The 22,865-nt window shown below is 36.6% G+C and overlaps 1 protein-coding gene across 3 annotated transcripts in view; it reads left to right on the top strand.

Moving 5' to 3' along the window:
- The window catches only part of ube2e3 (ubiquitin-conjugating enzyme E2E 3 (UBC4/5 homolog, yeast)), a 135,985-nt gene that overhangs the window by 99,939 nt on the left and 13,181 nt on the right, over positions 1 to 22,865 (top strand). The gene's annotated exons all lie outside the window — the stretch shown is intronic.

The following is a 22,865-nucleotide window of genomic DNA, read 5'->3' as shown; positions in this document are numbered from 1 at the left end:
GGGGTTCCTAGCGTGATACTGCAGTCATTTGTGAAATCTTGGCATTGAAATGTATTTATCTACATAGATAGAAAGTAAAATAATTGGGTGCTGAGGCATTCTTAATACTCACAAATTTTGATTAGTTTCTACTTTCCCCGTTAAAGAGAAGTTGATGTCAAATAACTGAGTTTCAAAGTAAACTTACTGAGAATATGCTAGCTTATACTACCTTAAGATTCATTTTCTTGCAGATATTTACAGGAAAAAAATGACACAGTATTATGCAAAAATCTTGGGCGCATATAAAAAAATTCTGTAAAATGAAGATGCTTTCAAAAATAATGACATTAAAAGTTTCTAAATATCAAAACATTAGTATAAAGGACAGTAAACAGTAAGTAACTAAATCAAATCAATATCTGGTGTGAGTACCCTTTACTTTTAAAACGCATCAATTCTCTTGGGTACACTTTGCAGTTTTATCAAATCGGCTGGTTGGTTGTTCCAAGCATCTTGCAGACTTTGGCTGTCTTATTTGCATCTGTCTCTAGGTAATCCCAGACAGCCTTGATGTTGTTGAGATTAGGGCTCTATGGAGGCCATACTACTGCAGAATGAAGTTGGAACCGATCAAACATCTTCCTTATGGTATTGCATGATAGATGAGAATCAGCATTGAGGATTCCATTAATTCTCAGCAGATCATCAACTCCATTTGCAGAAATGCAGCTCTGAACCTGCAGGGAACTTCCACCCTGCTTCACTGTTGGCTGCAAACACTCATCTATGAGTGCTCTCCAGCTCTTCGGCGGACAAAACTGCATTCTGTTTGAGCCAGAAATGTCAGATTTTGAATCACCAGTCCAGAGAATTTGCTGCCATTGTTCAGCACCCCAGTCTCTGTGTTTTAGTGTGTAGGTGAGTCTCTTGGCTTTGTTTCCACTTTGGACGCTTTTTGTCAGCAGCTTTTCCATGACGACCACTTTTGACAAGACTTCTCTGGACTGCAGAGGGGAATACTTGGGTTCCAGTGGTCTTTGTGACTTCAGAGCCAAAAAAAAGTGTTGGACAACTTCAAATTTAGAAGGGATGTCAGTTTGATGTATCTCTTGTTTGCTGCACTCAGTTCCCATGGCAGATCACTGTGTTTCTGGTGCTTAACCTTGTCCACTTCTTTGTGCTTCAGAAGAGCTTGGGCAGTGCATCTTGAAACTTCTGTGCTGCAAAATTTCTGCTTGGGAGAGACCTTACTGATGCAGGATGACCACTTTGTGCAATACTTTATTGCAATACTCACTCTTGCCATGGTGTAAGAATTGATGATTTAAAGGTTAAACTGTCACATCTGCCACACCTTCATCTTTTAGTTTGGTTGTCCTTTGCCCTGTTCGATTCCTTCTACACCTGTTTCAATTAATCAGTTTAGTTTGTTCAACTCATTATGTCATTGATTATTAGCACCTGTTTGTTATCTTTGTTTCATCATACACTGGACTATATACCAACAAAATAATCAAGTTTTTGTTTGCAAAGTGGTCTTTAACAAAATACAAAGAAATTTTCTAACATCAATTTTTTTGGAAAGTTAATGTTTGGAAAGCTCGAATTTGCTCTTTTCTTTTGACTCACTAATGCAGAAGACAAATCTGGGGTCCCTGAAGCTTTTGCATCATACTGTATCTAATAGAATTTTTAAAAAAAATATAACATAAACACTGTGACAAACATTTAGGTGCAATGTGCAAAAAGACAAACTGTGCAAATAAAAATAATACTGAGAACGTGAGTTGTTAAGTGTAATAGGAGTTGAAAGTAAATCTATAAATTGCAGAAACATACACAAAATGCTGGTGGAACACAGCAGGCCAGGCGGCATCTATAGGGAGAAGGAGTCCTGACGAAGGGTCTCGGCCCAAAACGTCGATAGCGCTTCTCCCTATAGATGCTGCCTGGCCTGCTGTGTTCCACCAGCATTTTGTGTGTGTTGTTGTTTGAATTTCCAGCATCTGCAGATTTCCTTGTGTTTGCTCTATAAATTGAAGAATCAGTTCTGAGTATATTGGTGAATGATGTTATCAATGCCTGTTCAGGAACTTGATGGTTATAGAGTAATAACTGTTCCTATCTGAGGGTAGTAGCGAAAAGATGGCATGTCCTAGACGGTATATGTTGTCATGGTGGTATTTGTACTGATGACCCTCATAGTTTATAAAGGATTGTCAAGTCTCTGCTTGGTCAATATCTTGTCAGCAGATCATTTGCTCAAATGCGTCAAATGTTCTGTAAAAGATGGCTTATAAAATTAGGTGCTGTAAATGGATTCAGAAATAGTTTCACTTTGCTATTCTGATTAATATTTATGCTCTCTATCAAATTTATATCAACTTAAAGTTGTGTACTTTCTTCCAATTTGTTGAATAATGGACCTGGCTGCATCTGAACTAGTATCCAGGATAAAAACTTTTAAGTTGCTGTGTGTAGTAGCTGAGCTGACTGAGTACATAAAGGTGAGATTTGCTCTTGAAAAGCATCTATCATTTTTGCTGAGTCTGCTTAAAGTCAATTACAAAAAGAATTACTGATGAAATGCATTTTTGCAGGCCTTATGTTGCTAAAATTGATTTGATTTTTGTTTTGATGTGAATATCTTTACATTTTTTGTGTTCTTCAGTTTATATTTTTAACCACTTCCACAAGTGCTTAATTTAATGTTATATGCCTCCCTGTTTATGTCTGTTTTCAGTTTATCATCCTTTTGAACTGTATTAATTTGTTTTTATTTGATTCTCTAAATCTTCAATTACCATAGTATGGAATCACATTTTACTCACATTGGAATTAAAAGAAGTTGCACAAGGTGTTAGAAAACAACTGTCTTCCAATTGTGGACTTCTTGCATCATTACGAAATATTAGAATTTCCCACCTAACTGAAATAAAATGTGTCAGAGGTACTTCACACTGTATCAAGCCACACCGATATTTGATGAGAAGTGAAAATAAGCTGCAGATGCTGGAAATATGAAACCAAAAAATGTTGCAAACACTCAACAGGTGGTTAGCGTTTATGGGAAGCAAAACAGAGTTGACACAAGGTCGGAGTGCTTCATCAGAATTGAGAAAGAGGTGATTTTTAAACTGAAATGAAGTTGACAGGAAGGGTAAATAGAACATTGGTATTTGTGATAGGGTTAGACTAGGTCACATGGTCTCCTTGGGTAGTTCAAGGTTGATTATAACAACACACACAAAATGCTGGTGGAACACGGCAGGCCAGGCAGCATCTGTAGGAGAAGCACTGTCGACATTTAGGGCCGAGACCTGATTTCTCAGCCCGAAATGTCGACAGTGCTTCTCCTATAGATGCTGCTTGGCCTGCTGTGTTCCACCAGCATTTTGAGTGTGTTGTTTGAATTTCCAGCATCTGCAGATTTCCTCGTGTTTGCTCGAGGTTGATTATACTCCTTTATGTGTTGTTTATTGCTAATAGTTTGTCAAGTGTACCACGGGGTGGGAGTTGGGGGGAGGAGGGAGAGAGGGAAAAATACTGCGCCAGTGTTGATAACATGCCCTTTTCTCACTGTTACCATCAGGTAGGAGGGTACAGAAGCCTGAAGGCACACACTTAGCAATTCAGGAACAGATTCTTCTTCCCCTCTGCCATCTGATTCCTAAGTGGACATTGAACTCATGAACACTACCTCACTTTTTTAATATATGTTTTTTTTCTGTTTTTTGCATGATTTTTAATCTACTCAATGTATGTATACTGTAATTGATTTACTTTTTATTATTATTTTTTCTTCTATATTATGTATTGCATTGAACTGCTGCTGCTAAGTTAACAAATTTCACGACACATGCTGGTGATAATAAACCTGATTCTGATTCTGAGATGACTTGTAGACAAAATAATCAATTCTGGCATGAAAAGTGAATTATGTAAGGTTAAAGAACTTAGTGTCTGGAAAGCTGTGCTATGCTCAGATTGAAGTCAAAGTATCAATTTTTGTACTTGCATTGGGTATCGTTGGAATAATGCAGCAGTGGCTGGAATGGGATGGCAAATTAAAATGTTAGAAAATAGAAAACTTAGGGTCAGTCATTGGCCTGAATGTGGGCACTCCTTGAAGCAATGACCCAAAAAATCATTTGCTTTCTGCAGTGTTGAGAAGACGATCTTGTACAGTACATTAGATTGGAAGAATAAGTAAATTGCTGCTTCATCGGGAAAGACTTATTTGGATCTCTGGATGCTGAGAAGTGAAAGGACCAGTCTTGCAGCTTTGTGGTTGCATAGAAAAATACATAAGATGTAAAGTGCTTAGTGGGGACTGGAGAGTTGATGAAGGTGACATAAAGGGAAACTGGTTCTTCATTGCTGAAGGGGAATACATGTCTGGAGTGGAGCATTGTTGGAGTTGGTGAAAACTACAAAGGATGATTTGTTGAATGTGGAGGCTGATGGGGTAAAAGGTAAGGGGCATGAGAATATCCCTTCTTTGTCCGGGAGGAGTGGTGCTAGCAAAGCTACTGGAAATAAGTGAACCATAGTTCGGGGCTGTGTCTACTTTGGTAGTGGGGAGGTCTTGATTGAGGAAGGAGGAATGAATTTCAGAGACATCTGTGTGGAACAATCACCTTTGAAGCAAATATGATGAAAACAGTGGAAGCGGGGGAATGAAAAGGACTTCTTCACACTGGGTGGGAGAAAAGTACTGTAAAGCTAGCTGAGAAAGTCTGCTACCCTGTAATAATTCTTTGTTCTTGATCTCTCACCCCTCAAATTTTAAGATACTTAAAAGAAGAAAGAGGAGAATTAAATAAGGAAGGGCTTGAGAAAGAAATCCCAAGGTTTGTGGCTTTAGCAGCTGAAGAAACCTACAAAGAAATGTTGATTGTGAGCTAGAAGTTGAGTTTATTGTCATGTGCACAAGTACATTTATGCACCGGTGTAATGCCTGACTTACTTGCAGCATCATTACAGGCGCATAGTATTGTATAAGCAGCATTCACAAAAAAAAGAGAAATGTCTGTTCTAATGCAGTGATCAAAGTGGTCATTGTGTTTCTGAACTAGTGATTAGTGTGAAACAAATGGTTGAAGGGAAGTACCTGTTTTTGAACCTTCTGGTGTTAGACTTCAGACTTCTATATCTCAAGCATGATGGTAGCAGTGATGGCATGGCCCAGATGGTGGGAATCTTTGATGGATGGTACCTTCTTGAGTGAGCTTTCAGTTGGAAGGATGTGCGCAGGATGTATTGGTCAGTCTTCTGCTCTCTCTCTAGCTTCTTGTGTTTCTGTGTATTGAAATTGCTGTACTGGACCATAATACAGCCAACGTGGGATACCTTCAACAAATCATCTGCAGGGCTTTGATGGCAAGATTAACCTCCTTAATCTCATAACACAGTAAGAACCCTACTGTGCTTTCCTTGTGATTACATCTATGTGCTGGGCCCAAGAAACCAATATGTTAATGCTAAGGAATTTAAAGTTGCTGACTCTCCACCGCTGATTGCATGCTGTAAGCTGGCAGATGTTTGTCCTCCCCGCCCCTCCTGAAACCAGCAATCAGCTAACATTGAGGAAGACATTGTTATGTGGCACCACATAACCAGGTCTCTTATCTTGCTCTGGGACTCTGCCACCTGTGATTCAACCAACAACAGTAGTGTTGTCGATGAATTTGAACATGGTATTGGAGCTGTGCTTAGCCATACAGTTGTCTGTAGAGAGTACAGCAGGGGGCCAAACATGCAGCCTTAACGTGTACCTGTTTTAATGCTCAACATGGAGGAGATTTTACTACCAGTCCTCACTGATTAAGGTCTGTCGATGAGGAATTGGAGCATCCATTTGCAGTGGGAAGGAGGTGCAGATCTCTTTTTGGTGACCAGGGATTGATACAAGTTAGAAGAGCCATAACATTAACAGTCAAATTAGAGGGACTAGTCATAATAGCATTGCAATGGATAGGTTGTACTGAGGTTAGTATGTTTGTATATACTGTCTTTATGTCAAATATGGCACTAAGGTTATCAACATACTGGTTCATTCTTGGTTGTCAGGATGTGGGAAGAACTTGATTAGGTAATGGTATTTTGTTGGACACTGAAGACAGTAGTTCAGACTTAGCAATATTTAGCCAGCAATTTTGATTATTTGAGTTACAAAATCTGTAATGAATGCGTGTTTTGACAGATGAGTGAGAGAGCCTGGTTTTTGCCTCAATTTCAATACAATAAGAGTTCTGAATTAGGATGACGTATTTCCATTTTCTGTTGTTTTTCCCCTTTATTTCAACTGAGTTTTTAAAAATTCATATGTGTATCACCAGTGTCTGATTTTTTTTTTCCTCTCTTAACTTCAGTGGTATTTTACAGATAGTATTAACTTGGATGAATTGCATATATAACAGTGCATCCAGCTTTAGTATCCAATTGTTGAAATTTATAAGTTACTACCGCTATGCTAAAGTTTATTGATTTGTGGAGATTACAAGAAATGTTGCTGTTGGTATATAGGCCATTTTCTTTGCCTCTTTGTTGTTTCACAGACCCCTAGGATAGAATTTGTAATATCTGGTTACCACAGTGCTTGCATAGTTCCCATATGCCAAGTAAGAATAAAAGCACCATCTAGTGGCTGTTGTTGGATATGATGACTTTGATTAGTGCAACTCATTTGAGCCCATCCTGCATTATAGTGGAGGGCCTGAAGTGTCAACTGTACTCTATTCCAAAGATGCTGACTAGCCTGGTGAGTTCCTCCAGCAGTTTGTATGTGTTGCTTGGATTTCCAGCATCTGCAGATTTTTTTTCTTGTTTAGAGTAGGGGGTGGTATGTCCCTTGATTATTGTGAGTTTCGGTAAGGCAGAATACATCATCTATACTTGCATCAGGAAATTGGAGTTGGAGAAATAATTGATTATTTTGCAACACACTCTGAGAGGGAATTTTATTTATTTAGCGATAATGCTGAGTAGGCCCTTCTAACCCTTTGAGCCATGCCGTCCCAGCATCCTCACAAGCCGGATTTAACTCTGACTTTGTCATGGGACAATTTAAAATGACCAATTAACCTGTCTGGTATGTGTTTGGACTGTAGGAGGAGACTTTAGCACCTGGGGGAAAACCCATGCATTCCAAGAGGAAGATGTACAGCGACTCCTTACCAAATTGAACTCCAAACTCTGGAATGCGCTAACCACTCTGCTAACAATTTTTGGGTGCATTCTGTCCCCAAGTTTTAAATACCTAACTTAGGGACATGCATGCATATAAACAAGTTCTTGTTAAGTCAAAGGTCTGACATACAATGGCTGGTAGGACACAAGTTCATTCCTGTAACTGGCAGCACCAGTGTCCTCTTTATCTCCAATTTTAATAATTGTTCATATCAGACATGTGCTTTTGCCACCTTGCAGTTACTATGTCACTTGATTTTTGTGTGCTTTCTGATTTACAGACAAAATCGAATTATGGATTTCTGTTAAAATGGAATCTGTTCATTACCGAGGGATGACCTTTATTGACTTATGACTTCTGTAAAGATGAATTTCTGTAACCCAACTGGCTATAGCAAGAGGATTGCCTGGAATAAAAACTGAGTCCTATTTTTAGGACTCTCTGGGTTATCGAAAACATGATTTAAGGAAATACGACTTTATGCTTCTCCCATAATTTAAAAAAAAAACATACATACACAAAATGCTGGTGGAATACAGCAAGCTAGGCAGCATCTATGGGGAGAAGCACTGTCGACGTTTTGGGCCGAGACCCTTCGTCAGGACATGATGACATGTTTCATGGAATTCATTAAACAAATTGGTACAATATATTTTCCATTAGTTTAATTAGTTTAATTAGGGTGATCATAAAAGATTTTTGAAATGGAAGAATTTTAGGCAATAACATTCAGAGTGAAATGATAAGGGCAGCTATTGAAAGCTGATATTTCTGACTTGTGAGGGGTGGGGGAATCAACTTACAGGCAGCTTTCAGGAATAGAATCCTTACGTAACTTGGGCAGTGCCTGTATATTGAAATGCTCCACCTTGATTCTCTTTTGATTTTTCTTCTTCTACAAGGAAAGAAGTAGTGGAGGATCTTTGGAATTCAAAATGTCAGTTGATTTAATTATCCACTTAATACTTAATCAATTTTGAGATGTAGACTTTTATAGCTAAGAACAGTGAATCCTTTTCCAATTTTGTTAGCACAATGAAAAGCTGATGTTCGAGTTTTATTAGTATGTCATAGCTGAAGTTATTTTAGATTCCTGTTGTGCAGTTTGAAACTGGGAACATTAAGTGGGCTTTAGGTATTCTCACTAGGATTGGAAAGTACAAATTATAGCACAGTACGTTGGCTCTGTGCAGCATTAAGTCTGAATCCCAACATTTGAATATCAGTTCTCTATGGAGGATTATCAGCAAAATGTCACAATTCCATGCCTAAAGTTATTAGAATCAACTTGAATAATTGGTCATGCATTGCAAGGAAACAGTTGACATCGAAATTACTAAAATAAAAAGGAGTGATTTTTTTGAATGTGCACAGTAGAATTGTAGGTTGCATCTGTCAGACTTGTTGATTTAAATATTACAAGCCTTTTTTTTAAGGCATCGTTGTTCTTTGGAAAGGACTGGAAATCTATGTTGCATCTCTGTGAATGGAAAATTGAGACATGATTGAGGAAGGACCATTTCTATTTATGGACGAAACCTCCAATTACTCGGAAGTATCCGTGACACAGTAGTTTTATTAATTTTGCTTGCTTGTTTTTGAGAGTATATGGCAATCTATGTTGGACCTGCAAGGAGGAGCAAAAATGAATGCAGTGGATTCTGTTTAATTGGATCTTCAGTTAATTGGGGCAACCATTTATATGGGACAGCTCTTAAAGAACAAAAACTAATCGAGTATATAGGTGGGATTCTCTTTATTTACTTGGGATGCTATGCTGCTTAATTGGGACAGGAAACCGTTGCTGAACAGTTTCTAACTATCATCAGTCATGTGAATTTGTGCCCTGTTACACAAATCACTATTCTTACAGTGAGCAGTTCTTAACTAGCATCAGTTACATGTGATTGTGTTCAGAAGTAATGATTTTTGTCACTGATAGCTGACAAGAAATAAGTATTAAGACAATTCAGAAGTGGCTTGCTTACAGCAATTTCAAGTATTCAGGCTTGTTTAGATGTCAGAAACAGCCTGGAGTGAAAATTAAGTGATTTTACTATTTAAACAAGTTAGATACTATGAAGAATTTGAAGTAATTGACAAACATCTTGAATGTTACAATGAAAATGAAGACAAATGCAGTGCATTATCTGCACTAGGTGTCTGTGCTGATGTTGCTCATTAGTGGTCAAAAAAATGCAGCAGTGTACACCGAATGAATTCCTCTGTTGATAACTATTAGGAACTAATACAGTTTTTAACTACTGTAGTGGTATTGGTAGTGTTTTAATTTGTTCTATATTTTATTTAAATACATAAGTTGTTACTCAGTTAAATGTTAGTTTGTCTTTTTTTATATAACTTTTAACTATTTCCATGAAACTTCAGCTAATTGGGGCAGCTGCTTAACTGGGCCAAAATGTACTGCTCCTGATGTGTCCCAGTTGACTGGAATCCACTATAATAATGATGTTTTGGGCACTTTGATGTGGATTTCGTTTGGTGAACTAGTTTGTGGTCTTGTGTTTAATTGGCTGCTGGCTTATTTTTTCTTTCCTACATTTCTTTGTTGTTCTGTCACCTCCACCCACCCCTCTCCCAAGCAATATCTGACTTTTATTTATTATATAGTGTGGGATTTGAAGCCACGGCCTTTGTCCATCTGGTCCAATATTGTTCATCTATTTGTAGTATTTATTTATTGCATCAATTAATGACTGCAAGAAATAATGCTAATCTTACAGAGTCCCAAGCCAGCCATCACTTGTGGCAAGGCTTGCATACTATAATGGGCTGCGAAACAAAATCAGGCACCATCGGTGACAATAGCACATCTTTCTCCGATGGACTTATTGCATTCTATGCATGTTTTTACCAGCAGGGATTGGAGCGATGCTACTCACCCTGATAGCTTCCAGTGCACCTGAACCTACAGTTATCATTGTAGTTGAACAATCAGTATTCCAGTGAATTAACCCATGGCAAGCATCTGGCCCTGTCATTGTCTCTGGTTGTGCCCTTAGACCCCGTGCAGATCATTTGGCAGGGGTATTAGCAGAGATTTTTAACCTCTCCCTGCTTTAATCTGAGGTTCCCATGTGCACTAAGCAAACATTACCATGTTGAAACCCAAGGAAAGCAGAGTAATCTGTCTTAATGACTACTGCCTTTTGGCTCTGCCACCTACCTCGAGAGAGACTGCTCATAGCATGCATTAACTCCAACTTGCCAGACAAACTTGACTTCTAACAATTTGGCTACTGTCAGAACACCATCTGACTGGCCCCACACTCTTCTTTGGACAATAAAGGCACCTACTGTAGCATATTGTTATTGACTACAGCACTTTCTTCAATAGTATAATTCCAAGCAAACCCATTTCTACTCTGAGACCTGAGATTGAGCACTTCCCTTTGCAATTGGGTTCATGGCTTCCTTACTAACAGACACCTCTGCCATGATTATCCTTAACACTGGTGCTCCATAACCCTGCTCCCTTTGCATTTATGAATGTGGTCAGATTCTATTCTAATCCCATCTGCAGGTTTGCAGATGATACAGCCGTAGTTGGTTTTAACAATAACCCTTCTCCCAATATCAGCAAAGCAAAAGAGCAGGTCATTGACCTCAGGAAGTTGGAAAGAGGACATGCTCCTATTGACATCAACAGTTCTGACCACAAGAGCTTGAAGTTCCCAAGAGTGAACATTACCAATGGCCTGTCCTGGTCCAACCATGTTGACACTATGAATGAGAATGCTCACTAATGCCTCTACTTCCTCAGGGTGCTGAAAAAATTCAGCATGACATCTTAGACCCTCATCAGCTTTTATTAATGCACCATAGAGCCCATCTTCTGTGGATAGTTAACAGCTTGATAGGGCAACTGCTCTGTATGTGGCCATAAGAAACTGAAAAGTGTTGTGAACATAGCTCAGCACATTACAGAAATCAGCATTCCATTCATGGATTCTTGCTACACTTGCTATCCTGGCAAAGCAGCCAGCATAATCAAAGATCCCACACATCTACCCAGACATTCTCTCTTCTTTTCCACCCCACCCCATACCTCCCAAAATCAGGGAGAGCAGCCTGAAAAATGTACCACCAAATTTCAAGGATGGCTTCTGTCCAGCTATTATTAGACAATTGACTAGTTTCCTCGTAGAATAAGATGGACCCTTAACCTCATATTCTACTTCTGTGGCTCCACTCTCCATAAATTCTGTTGGTTGCTGAAGTTTTTTTTTTGTTCAACTGTACTGATTATTCTAATGTAAGTCAATATTTATGTTTTAATATGGTATAGATATATGTTAAATATAATGCTACAGGTGTATATGAACAATAAAGCTATTTCAAAGCTCTGAATAGGATATTTTATAATATATAGAATATTTTTCCAACCAGCAATTAAAAAAGTGAAAAAATATTGTTACTTTGGGTATTTGATGAGATTCTTGCAATTGATGCAAAGCTAAAGAGCTTTTGACAATCTGGTTGCAACTTAGTTAAAGAGGGTCAAAGATCACCTCTTTTTACAATATTAAGACAGTTATGAGCTTTAAATATCAGGTGAAGAGCTTGGCCAAAACCACATTCAACTAGATAAAAGGCAGGAAATCCAATTTCAAACAACTTTGCTTTCTCCCAAGGCTGTGGAAACTTATTTTGAATATCACTAGTTATCCAGAAATTTTGCCTGCTGCATTTCAATTTTGCTTGAACTGCTATAACTCTCTAAGACATTCTTGCAATGTGTTGTCAACATCATCCATATTCACCCCAGATAGATCCACCACCCAATCTGGAATGTGCATCTCCAGCAGGTCTATGAACCAAAATTCCATATCTGTGTGTGGTTGTTCGAAATGATCAAGATGTACAATCTTGCAATTCTATTTTAAGAGTGACCAGTAAAGGCAATTGCATAAATCTGCGACGTCCAATATTGCTGCTGAAAAGTTTGTTTTCCAAGGAAAGTGTTGATATGAGATTGCAGTTTTTTTGTTGTAATTGTTTAATAAATTCAGCTTTTCAAATGTACATTTGCAACATTTGTGACCCCTTTGCAATTACTTGGTTTTCTGCCTTAATTACTCATAAAGTGTGGTCTAATCTTCATCTAAGTCACAATAATAGACAAACACAATCTTCCTAAACTAATAATATATAAACAATTGTACTTTCATGTCTTTATTGTTTAATCATTCACAGTCCAGGCTGGGAGAAGTATGTGAATCTTTGTATTTAATAACTGGTGGAACCTCCTTTAGCAGCAATAACCACCATCAAATGTTTCCTGTAGCTGCTGATCAGATTCGCACAACGGCAAGGAGGAATTTTAGATCATTCCCCCACACAAAACTGTTTCAGTTCATCAATACTTCTGGAATACCTTGCATGAACAGCCCTGTTCAGGTCATACCACAGCATCTTAATTGGGTTATGGTCTGGACTCTGACTTGGCCATTCCAATATACAAATTTTCTTCTTTTTAACCATCCTGTTGTTGATTTACTTTTGTTTCAGATCATTGTCTCATTGCATCAATCAACTTCTATTGAGCTTCAGGTGACAGACTGCTATCCTGACACTCTTCTGCAAAATGTATTGATACAATTTTGAATTCATTGTTCCTTCGATGATTGCAAACTGTCCAGGTCCTGAGGTAGCAATGTAGCACCCAACCATGATGTTCCTTCCACCATGCTTCATGGTTGGAATGAGTTTTTGGTGTTGGTGTGCAGTGCCACGTTTCCTCCAAACATAGCAGTGTGCATTTCTGGCAGTAAGTTCAACTTTTGTTTCATCTGTCCACAGAGCATTGTCCCAGGACTGTTGTGGAACACCCAGATGGTCTTTACAAACTAAGACGTGCAGCAGTGTTTTTATTTGGAGAGCAGTGGTTTTCTCTGTGTGGTCCTTCCATGAACACCATTCCTATTCAGTTTTTTTTATATAGTGGACACATAAATGGAGACTTGTGTAAGTTCTAGAGATCTGTGCAGGTCTTTTGATGAGTTCTTTTTCACTTCCTTTGGCGTTGTACTTTGTGTTCTTGGTGTGATCTTTGCAGGATGCTCACTCCTAAAGAGAGTAGCAACTGTACTGAGTTTCCACCATTTGTAGACAATTTATTTTACTGTGGACTGATGAACAGCCAGATCTTTAGAAATGTCTTTGTAGCCTTTTCCAGCTTCATGCATCTCTACAATTCTTCTAAGGTCCTCTGAAATTTATTTTGATTGAGACATGGTGCACAGAAACAGATATTTCTTGAAGAGCAGGCTTTGTCAGTAACCTGATTTTGTGTGTCTTTTTTACAGGGCAGGGTACCTGTACGACCCACACCTCCAAACTCATCTCATTGATTGAAATAACTGACTCCAAATAGCTTTTGTAGAAGGCACTACCCCAGAGATTCACATACTTTTTTGAACCTAGACTGTAATTGTTTAACTCATGTACTCAGTATTGACGAGAAGAAGTAGAATTGTTTGTGTGCTATCAGTTTAGGCAGACTGTGTTTATCTGTTATATATTATGACTTAGTTGAAGATCAGACCAAATAATTGCAAAAGGTTCATTAACTTTTTCTTGCAACGATATCTGACAGGTAAAATGTGTCAAACTTAGCAGCGACAATTTGTTCTCCAACTGCTTATCGCTTAGAAATGCTACAATACCATCCCAAAGTGCAACAAAAGCAATGAAGCTAATTACCTTTTGATAATCATTACATCTCTGTATGAATTAGTAGCCATTATAAATCTTCTTCATATTCCTCACCAAGTTGTTGAAAAAGACTATCTAGAATTGCATTTGATTTGAAGTTGACTGCCCTTACCACAGCAGCAAGGGTGTCAGGTAAACATCCTCCCAATTGTTTTTGCAACCGAATACTAACGCTGGGTGACACAATGTATGCAAAAAACAGCAGGCACAGCACTTTCTTAAATGACTCCTCTGTATCTTCCTACCATTGAAGCAGCACCATCATGTTGTGTAAGCCATTATATTTTCCAGTGGAATATTGTTTTCCAAGAAATAGCTGTTCTTCAAAATGATGTGCTCTGATTCATAAGAGTTGAAATAACAACAGTAACTGCAGGCAGAATCAATGATTCGCCTATATTATGTGGTTTGCTATCTTTTGCAATTAAATTTGAAATTCCATAGGATGCGAGTAAAATCTTTGTCTGTCTTAGCTGCTTTTTCTTTACTAAACATTTGCTTTATTGACAGCCTTGTTTGAAAATTATCATGTAGTTTTTTTTAAGTAATCCAGTGTCTTGTCTTGCCCTTAAATGCTGTTTGCTAGTGCTTCCTCGGTTTATATGGCCACATACTTTAATTTGGAAGCGTAGTCTTACAAATTAGATACAGTGGCATTGTTTTGTCCTGTGGGGATGGAATAAAAGCATGGGCAAGATGCTCAAGGGAATATTGCCAACCTTTTTTCTTTGCTGTGGTAGCCATAGGTAATCTGATATATCTTTTTTAATTTTAATTTTATTAATATATGAATGTATGTCTGTGTTTTTGTATATATAAGTGTGTGTGTATAAATAGTAATGATAACACAATTCTGTGAGTAATCTCTATAGAAGACTAGTAAATGACAAAGAATTATAATAAATATAATCACATGAAGAAATATCAGTACTGAATATGCCTGTAAAAATAAAGCTAGCTATTTAGGCAGTAATTGTTAAAAAATTAATTCTCAGGCAAATTTTTTTAATGCTATTATATACACAAATTGTTTGTGGCAGTGAAGCTTGTGTACACACGAAGAACTTCCTTTCAAAATTTAATGTAAGTTGTAGTGGTAGATAGTGATGTAGTGGTAGACTTCATGCATTCTCACCTCTCTGCGGTTTAACAGTTTCTGGCAAGTAACCCCATTGCAATAATGCTGCCTTCATGTCACATTTTATAAGTGTTTTTACATTCGTGGGTTAGTGGAAGGCAAACAGAACCATCCTCCTGCTGCATATTCACTGACTGGCCTTGCACAATACTGCCCCACCCAATCTTCAGTTTGTTCCTGAAACTCATTTTAATTAGATTACTACAAAACGGTCATGTCGAACTTTCCATATTAATCCCCAATCTAACCCCCACCCCTTACACCACACTACACCCACCCGTAGCATCATCTAGGATATTTTCTGATTAATTTCATTGAAGGTTCCAATTAAATTACCCAGCATTTATTAATTTGCTTTTTATTTATATATTTTAGTAATATTTTATTAAGACATTAAACTTAAGACCCATTCAGGACCTGAGGACCCCAGGTTTTTGTTATTTGCTTTGGCCCATATGAAATCCCGCGTATTTATTTATTGAGATACAGCTGGGAACAGACCCTTCCGGCACTTCAAACCACACTGCCCATCAAGTCCTGATCCCTCTCTTGTCTAATCACAGGACAATTGACAGTGACCAATTAACCCACCAGCCGTTACATCTTTGGGCCGTGGGAGGAAGCCAAAGCACCCAGAGCGGTCACAGGAGAATCTCCTTACAGACAGCGGCAGGAATTGAACCGGGTTGTTGGTACTTTACAGTGCTGTACTAATCAATATGCTACAGTGCCACCCCATTGACCTGCAGGCTTTTCATGGTGAGAACCACTGATCTATCGCAGCATGACCTTGACATTCTTGAGCCTCACTGCACTTTCTCTGGAACAGTAACACTTTATTCTGCACTCTGTTATTGTTTTACCTTGTAATGTTGTTACACTGTCATAATGATTTGTATGAAAAGTAAGCAAGGCAAGTTTTTTTCACAGTACCTTGTTACATAACAGTGTAACGCTTGGGGCTAATGGTGTGTGTTTGTCTAGGGGAAAAGCCGTTCACCCACCCAGATTGTGTCTCTGTAGTAATAAACAAATTTGTCAATTTAATAGATTTCCAGATGTTCCATATAGGGAGTGCTTTCATGACTCAGAATTGCTTTTCAGATCCTTTCCATTTAATAGTTAAATATAGAAAAGTCTCAAAGTTAATTTCACCTTTTCGGGTACCTGGGCTGGTAGAAGGACTTTTATTTTCAACTGGGTGTACTGAACTACCTGGTATTCCTCAACTGGAATCAACTACAAAATTGTTTCAGTTCAGAAGTTAAAGATTGGTGTTGCATTGGAATATGTAACTTGCTATTCTTTGGGTAAAATCCTCCAATGTGGTGATGAACAGCTAATAGTTTTAAACAGAATTATGCATTATTGTCTGTATTTGGTTGCCATTATTGTGAATGAGCAGAATTGTGAGAGATTTTGATACTGAAACAGTTAAATTTTATTGGGTGCATCATTACTTTTACATTACTTTTCAGTTATTGCAAGCACATACATTACTAATAGTCGCAAACTTCCATGTGACGTGTTTCTTTTTAAATTCTAAATGCTTAGTGTGTTTATTGATGGTTCGTGAGTGGAAAGGGTGAGCAGTTTCAAGTTCCTGGCTGTCAACATCTCTGAACATCTTTGCTGGGCCCAATATATTGTTACATTTACAAAGAAAGCACATCTGCAGCTATATTTCATTAGGAGTTTGAGGAGATTTAGTATGTCACCAAAAACTAACAAATTTCTACATATGTACTGTGGAGAGTATTCTAACAGTTTACATCACTGTCTGGTATGGAGGGGCCACTGCACAGGATTGGAAAAGGCTGTGGAGAGTTGAAAACTAGTTAAGCTCCATCATGGGAACTAGCCTCTAGCATTGAGGCCATCTTCAAAAGACAATGCCTCAGAAGGGAGGTATCCAGCATTAAAGACTCACATCACACAGGACATGCCTTCTTCATTTTGCTATCATCAAGGAAGAGATACAGGAACCTGAAGTCACACATTCAACATTTTAGGAACAGCTTCTTCCTCTCCACCATTGGAATATTTCTGTAAATGTATTTCTGAATATATGTGAAATTTCCCAAATGAGCAACGAACACTATGTATTTATGTAAAAGTAATTTATAGTTTTTTAAATGTATTACATTGTACTGCCACAAAACAACAAATTTCACACTGTCAGTAGTAATAAATCTGATTCTGATTTGAGAGCTTTTTAAGGATGTTTCAAGATGTAGCAAAGTAGGCATGCAAATAGGAATTGTCTTTTGGATGTAATGTTTTACAACTACCAGAGTTGGATAAAATAGGATTTTTTTTTAATTTGAAATTGTTGAGCTACTAACCACTAGCATACTAGATCTGAAATTAAATGACTACATGCACAAATAGTTTTTCTTTTAAATTTTCATTCTTTTAGTTTGAACTGACATGATAGAAGAAGTAGTTTTTCCCCTTTTTTTTGCAGCTATGTGGAAACAGAATTTCAAGAACAAAAGTGTTAATCTGGCTTTTGAGGAATGGGTTATTTTACTAAAGAATAAACAGAAGATTGAAATTGGGTTAAAGAGAGAAAACTTCGATCTATAAAATGACAGAAAACAGATACCAACTTAAGTTTGCTTCATTTGTTTAAAAAAAGTTGTGTTAAAAAGAATAATGATCAATAATGTTCATTGATCAAAAAATGAGTCTTGCTACTTGACTCTCCATAACTGATAAGAGATTTAAAAATGCTTCCAAGAAACGTACACTTGGTCATATACTTATTAATAATTCAATTATAAGAGAAAGACTATTCTTGGTGTATTAATGCTTGTTAGTACAATGTAACTTTGATGGAATATTTCTTATTATGTCACTTTTTTGAGCTTTTTTGTTAGTGACAACAGCTGATTTTTTTTTACAATATTTTTATTCAGAAGAAAAAAAACAAGATTTACAGAGTGCAACACATAGATGCATCTCAACATAACTTGTGTACATTCACATATTGTAATAAAATTGATCAAAATGTTATAGCATATCACATAAAGGTATACCACTCTGGTATCAAAAATTTAAAGATAAGTCATACATAATAAAAGAAAATTTTTATATTAAAAAAAGTCAACCCCCTACCAACTACCTAAGAAAAAAAGCTGATGGACGATAATGGATAATTAGAAAAAAAACATTCGCTTAAGAAGAGAAGATAAAAATATACATAAAAGTGCGCACTGTTAAACTTTATAAGTTGGAAAAGTAATTTAGGAAAGGTCCCCAGATATCATAAAAAGATTGTTTTGAATTTAAGACTGAGCAGCGGATCTTTTCTAAATTTAAATAAGACATAATATCACGTAGCCATTGAAGATGTGTCGGAGGGGTCGACTCCTTCCATTTAAGCAAGATTGCTCTTCTTGCTAAAAGAGGGGTAAAAACACTAAAACCTGCTGGTTAGGAGTATTTAAAGTTATATCTTCATTTGCAATAATACCAAACAAGGCAGTAAGGGGATTTGGGTCAAATTGGACCCTAAAAAGTTGTGAGAAGGTATGAAATACTTCCCGCCAAAACTTTTCAATTTTAGGGCAAAACCAAAACATGAATTAAAGAGGCATCAGTAGAGTTGCATTTATTACAAAGTGGAGAAACATTCGGGTAAAAACTGGACAGCTTCTGTTTAGAAATGTAAGCTCTATGAACCACTTTAAATTGTAGAAGAGAATGATGAGTACAGAAAGATGATTTATTAACCCATTTAAGAATTTTATTCCATCTATCATCAGAAATCTGACAATTTAGGTCATCCTCCCAAGCTTTTTTTATTTTATCTAAAAAGTCTTGTCTAGAATCAATCAACGAGTTATAGATATGAGTAATAGAACCATTAACAAAAGGTTTTAAATTTAAAAGATCGTCCAGTAAATTTTTATCAGGACCTATAGGAAAAGTAGTTAATTGGAAACGTAGGAAATCTCTAATTTGAAGGTATCTGTAAAAATGTGTTTTTGGGAGTGCAAATTTATTTGACAATTGGTCAAATGAAGCAAGAGATCCTGAGATAAACATGTCCCAAAAACACTTAATACCTAGTTCGTCCCAATCTTTTAAAGACTTTGTCAGTCGTGGAAGGGATAAAAAAATAATTAAGGAGAATGGGAGATGATAATGAAAAATTCGCTAAGCCAAAAAATTTCCTAAATTGAGCCCAAATCCTTAAAGTTTGCTTAACAATTATGTTATCTGTTATTTTATTTGCTGAAAAAGAGTATGATCCAAGAAGAGAGACAATAGAGGAATTTTTTACAGAATTAACTTCTAAGGAGACCCATGATGAGCAATTTTTACGATAAATATAATAGGACCAGAAAGTAATATTCCTTATATTGGCAGCCCAGTAGTAAAACCTAAAATTGGGTAGGGCTAATCCACCTATCTCTTTATTTCTTTGTAGGTAAACTTTACTGAAATGAGCTTGTTTATTATTCCAAATATAAGATGTTAAAATTGAATCTAAAGAATCAAAGTAGGTCTTAGGAATAAAAATAGGTAAGGCCTGAAAAAGATATAAAAAATTAGGAAGAATCTTCATTTTAATCGAATTGATTCGGCCAATTAGGGATAAAGAAAGAGGGGGCCATTTAGAAAGCGTCTTTTTCACATAATTCAATAAAGGGTTTAAGTTTTCTTTAAATAAATTCTTGAAGTTTTTAGTAATTGTTACACCTAGATATGTAAATTGACTTGTAACAACTTGGAACAGAAATTTGGCATTTGATGACATTAGGTCATTTAAAGGAAATTTCCCTGTTTAGTTCTTTTTCAGGATATAAGCTGAACCTTATATCCTGAAAAAGAACAAAACAGGGAAATTAAAGAAAGAACCAAAGGTAAAGAAGTTTCAGTGTTAGAGATAAAAAGTAAAATATCATCAGCGTATAATGAAATTTTATGAGTCATACCTTCCCTTAATATACCAGAAATGTCTTTAGATTCTCGAAATGCTATTGCTAAGGGTTCTATAGCTAAAGCAAAAAGTAAAGGACTAAGAGGGCAACCTTGTCTAGTTCCCCGCTGTAATTTAAAGGGCTTAGAAATTTGGGAGTTAGTAATAACCTGAGCGGTAGGAGACAAATAGATTAATTTAACCCAATGAATAAAATTAGGCCCAAAATTAAACTTTTCTAAGGTCTTAAAAAGATAATTCCACTCAATCCTATCGAAGGCTTTTTCTGCATCTCAGAATAATATACACTCTGATATTTTTTGGATGGTGAATATATCACATTCAATAAACGACGTATATTAAAATGTGAGTAACGATTTTTAATAAATCTTGTCTGGTCATGTGATATAATAGATGGCAAAATATTTTTGAGCTAAGATTTCGGATAAAATTTTTGCATCAACATTTAATAAAGAAATTGGTCTGTATGAAGAACATTCAGCTGGATTTTTATTTTTTTTTAAGAATTAGAGAAATAAAAGCTTCATAAAAAGATTGAGGGAGTTTACCTGATTTAAAGGACTCTGATAAAACAGAGGATAAATAAGGTGTAAGTAACGTAGTGAAAGTTTTATAAAACTCCCCAGGAAAGCCATCAGGTCCTGGGGTCTTACCAGAATGTAAAGCACGTATAGCCTCAGCCACTTCTTCATTGGAAATAGGCTGATCTAACTGTGTTAGACTATCAGCAGACAATGTAGGAATGTTGATATTACTGAAAAAAGCATTCATATAGGTATCATCTGAAGAAGAGTCAGACTGATACAACTTAAAGTAAAAGTCTTTAAATACATTGTTAATTTCAGAATGGTTGGATATCTTAGTTCCATTACCTTTAAAAAATTTCTGTGATTTGACGATTAACTGTAAAAGATTTTAAGCGATTGGCTAATAAACTACCAGTTCTATCCCCGTGAATGTAAAATTGAGTTTTATCTCTCAACAGCTGTCGTTCAATTGGGTAAGTCAGCAGAAGATTATACTTGGATTGGATTTCAATACGCTTATTATATATACTTAGATCTGGAGATAGGGCATACTTTCGATCAAGATCTTTTAATATCGCTGCTAGGTCAGACCTTTCTTTGTCAGCTTTTTTCTTTATATAGGTAGAGTAAGAGATAATTTCTCCACGAATATATGCTTTAAAAGTATCCCAGACTATATTACCAGCAGTATCTCCTTTAAAATTTTCTTTAAAGAAAAAAGTAATATGGTTTTCCAAAAACTTTAGAAAATTTTTATCAGATAACAATGATAAGTTAAAATGCCAACTTCTATTTGGTACAGAGTAAACAGGTAATCTTAAAGCCAGAAGCACAGGTGCATGATCAGACAAAGCAATCTCCTTATAATCACAGGATCGTACTAGTGGAAGTAAGTTTCTATCTATAAAAAAAAAATCAATCTGAGAGTACATATGATGAACCTGAGAGAAATATGAATATTCCTTTTCTTGGGGGTGTAAAAAACGCCACACGTCGAGAATACCACATTGAAATAGAAAAGATTTAAAAAGTAGGACTGAATTATTAGTGTCAGGGGTTTTACTTGAAGAGCGGTCTAATATAGGGTCAAGCCAAAAATTAAAATCTCCACCCATCACTAAGGAATACCGATTCAAATCCGGCAGAAAAGAGAAAAGACGTTCAAAGAACAAGGAGTCATCTGTATTTGGAGCATATACATTCGCAAATACGATTAGTTTATTCTCAAGACTACCCGAAACAATAACAAAGCGCCCATTTGTATCAGAAATTACATTATGTTGAATAAAGGATACATTCTGATCAAACAGGATAGAGACGCTTCTCGATTTAGATTGAGAGGGTGAGTGAAAATGTATGCCCTTCCATCCTTTGAAAGAACGTGAAATATCATCTTTACGAATATAGGTTTCTTGGAGAAAGATTATAAGAGTTTTAAGTTTCCGGATATAAGAGAAAATCTTATTTCGTTTAACAGGGTTATTTAGACCTTTCACATTAAAACTAAGTATATTAATAAAAGAATCCATCAAGTATCCTTTAGTAATGTATAAAAGGTAATCACAGACATGTAGATAGTGAATAAACAAAACAGTAAAAACATCCAATCAGCTTTCTGGAAGAACCCATTTCCCCCCTCCCTCCCCCCAAAAAGAGAAATCAGCCAAGGAAGGCTGAAGACTAAATCTAACGCTCCCAACCCAAAACTCCGGTGGCTCCAGAAAATATATATGTATAGCTGTGCTGAATAAACGATTGTAAATATATATATATATATATATACACACACACAAAAGCAAAATATCAAAGTAAATAAGTTCGCTATTTACGAAAAAAAAACCATGGGAAAATATAAGTATTAGACTCGGTAAAAAGGAAAGACAGATAAGGAAAATCAATAAGTAAAACAACATATACTCGGGGGTGCAAAAAAAAAGGAGTAAAGAAACAAATAGAAAATAATTAGAAAGGGAAGCGGTTTCGCTGGTTTTATAAATGTTAAACAAGCAATCCTCAGCAGGTTTATCGGGTTCTCCCTGCCAAACCTGTGCATCACCTGTCACAATCTATCAACTCCCATCTTGGCATAACCATGAGCATATCATCACCAGGACTGTAGCTGTTCAAGAGGGCAGTTCCCCACCATCTTTCCTAATACATTGAGAAAAAGAAATAGACATTCGTTAAGTCATGGACATGCATAATGCACAGATGTAAAGGAAGCAATGGAATATTTTGAGTCGATTGAAAAGGATTAAAACATGAGTACATTGCATGACCAGAGGCTTGCAAAATTGGTCAGCAAGGCCATAGATTTTAAGAGACTGGTGCAGGGGT

Source organism: Hemitrygon akajei, chromosome 5, assembly GCF_048418815.1.
Source record: "Hemitrygon akajei chromosome 5, sHemAka1.3, whole genome shotgun sequence".
In the NCBI taxonomy this organism is placed as follows: domain Eukaryota; kingdom Metazoa; phylum Chordata; class Chondrichthyes; order Myliobatiformes; family Dasyatidae; genus Hemitrygon; species Hemitrygon akajei.
This window is presented reverse-complemented; position numbering and strand designations above follow the sequence as displayed.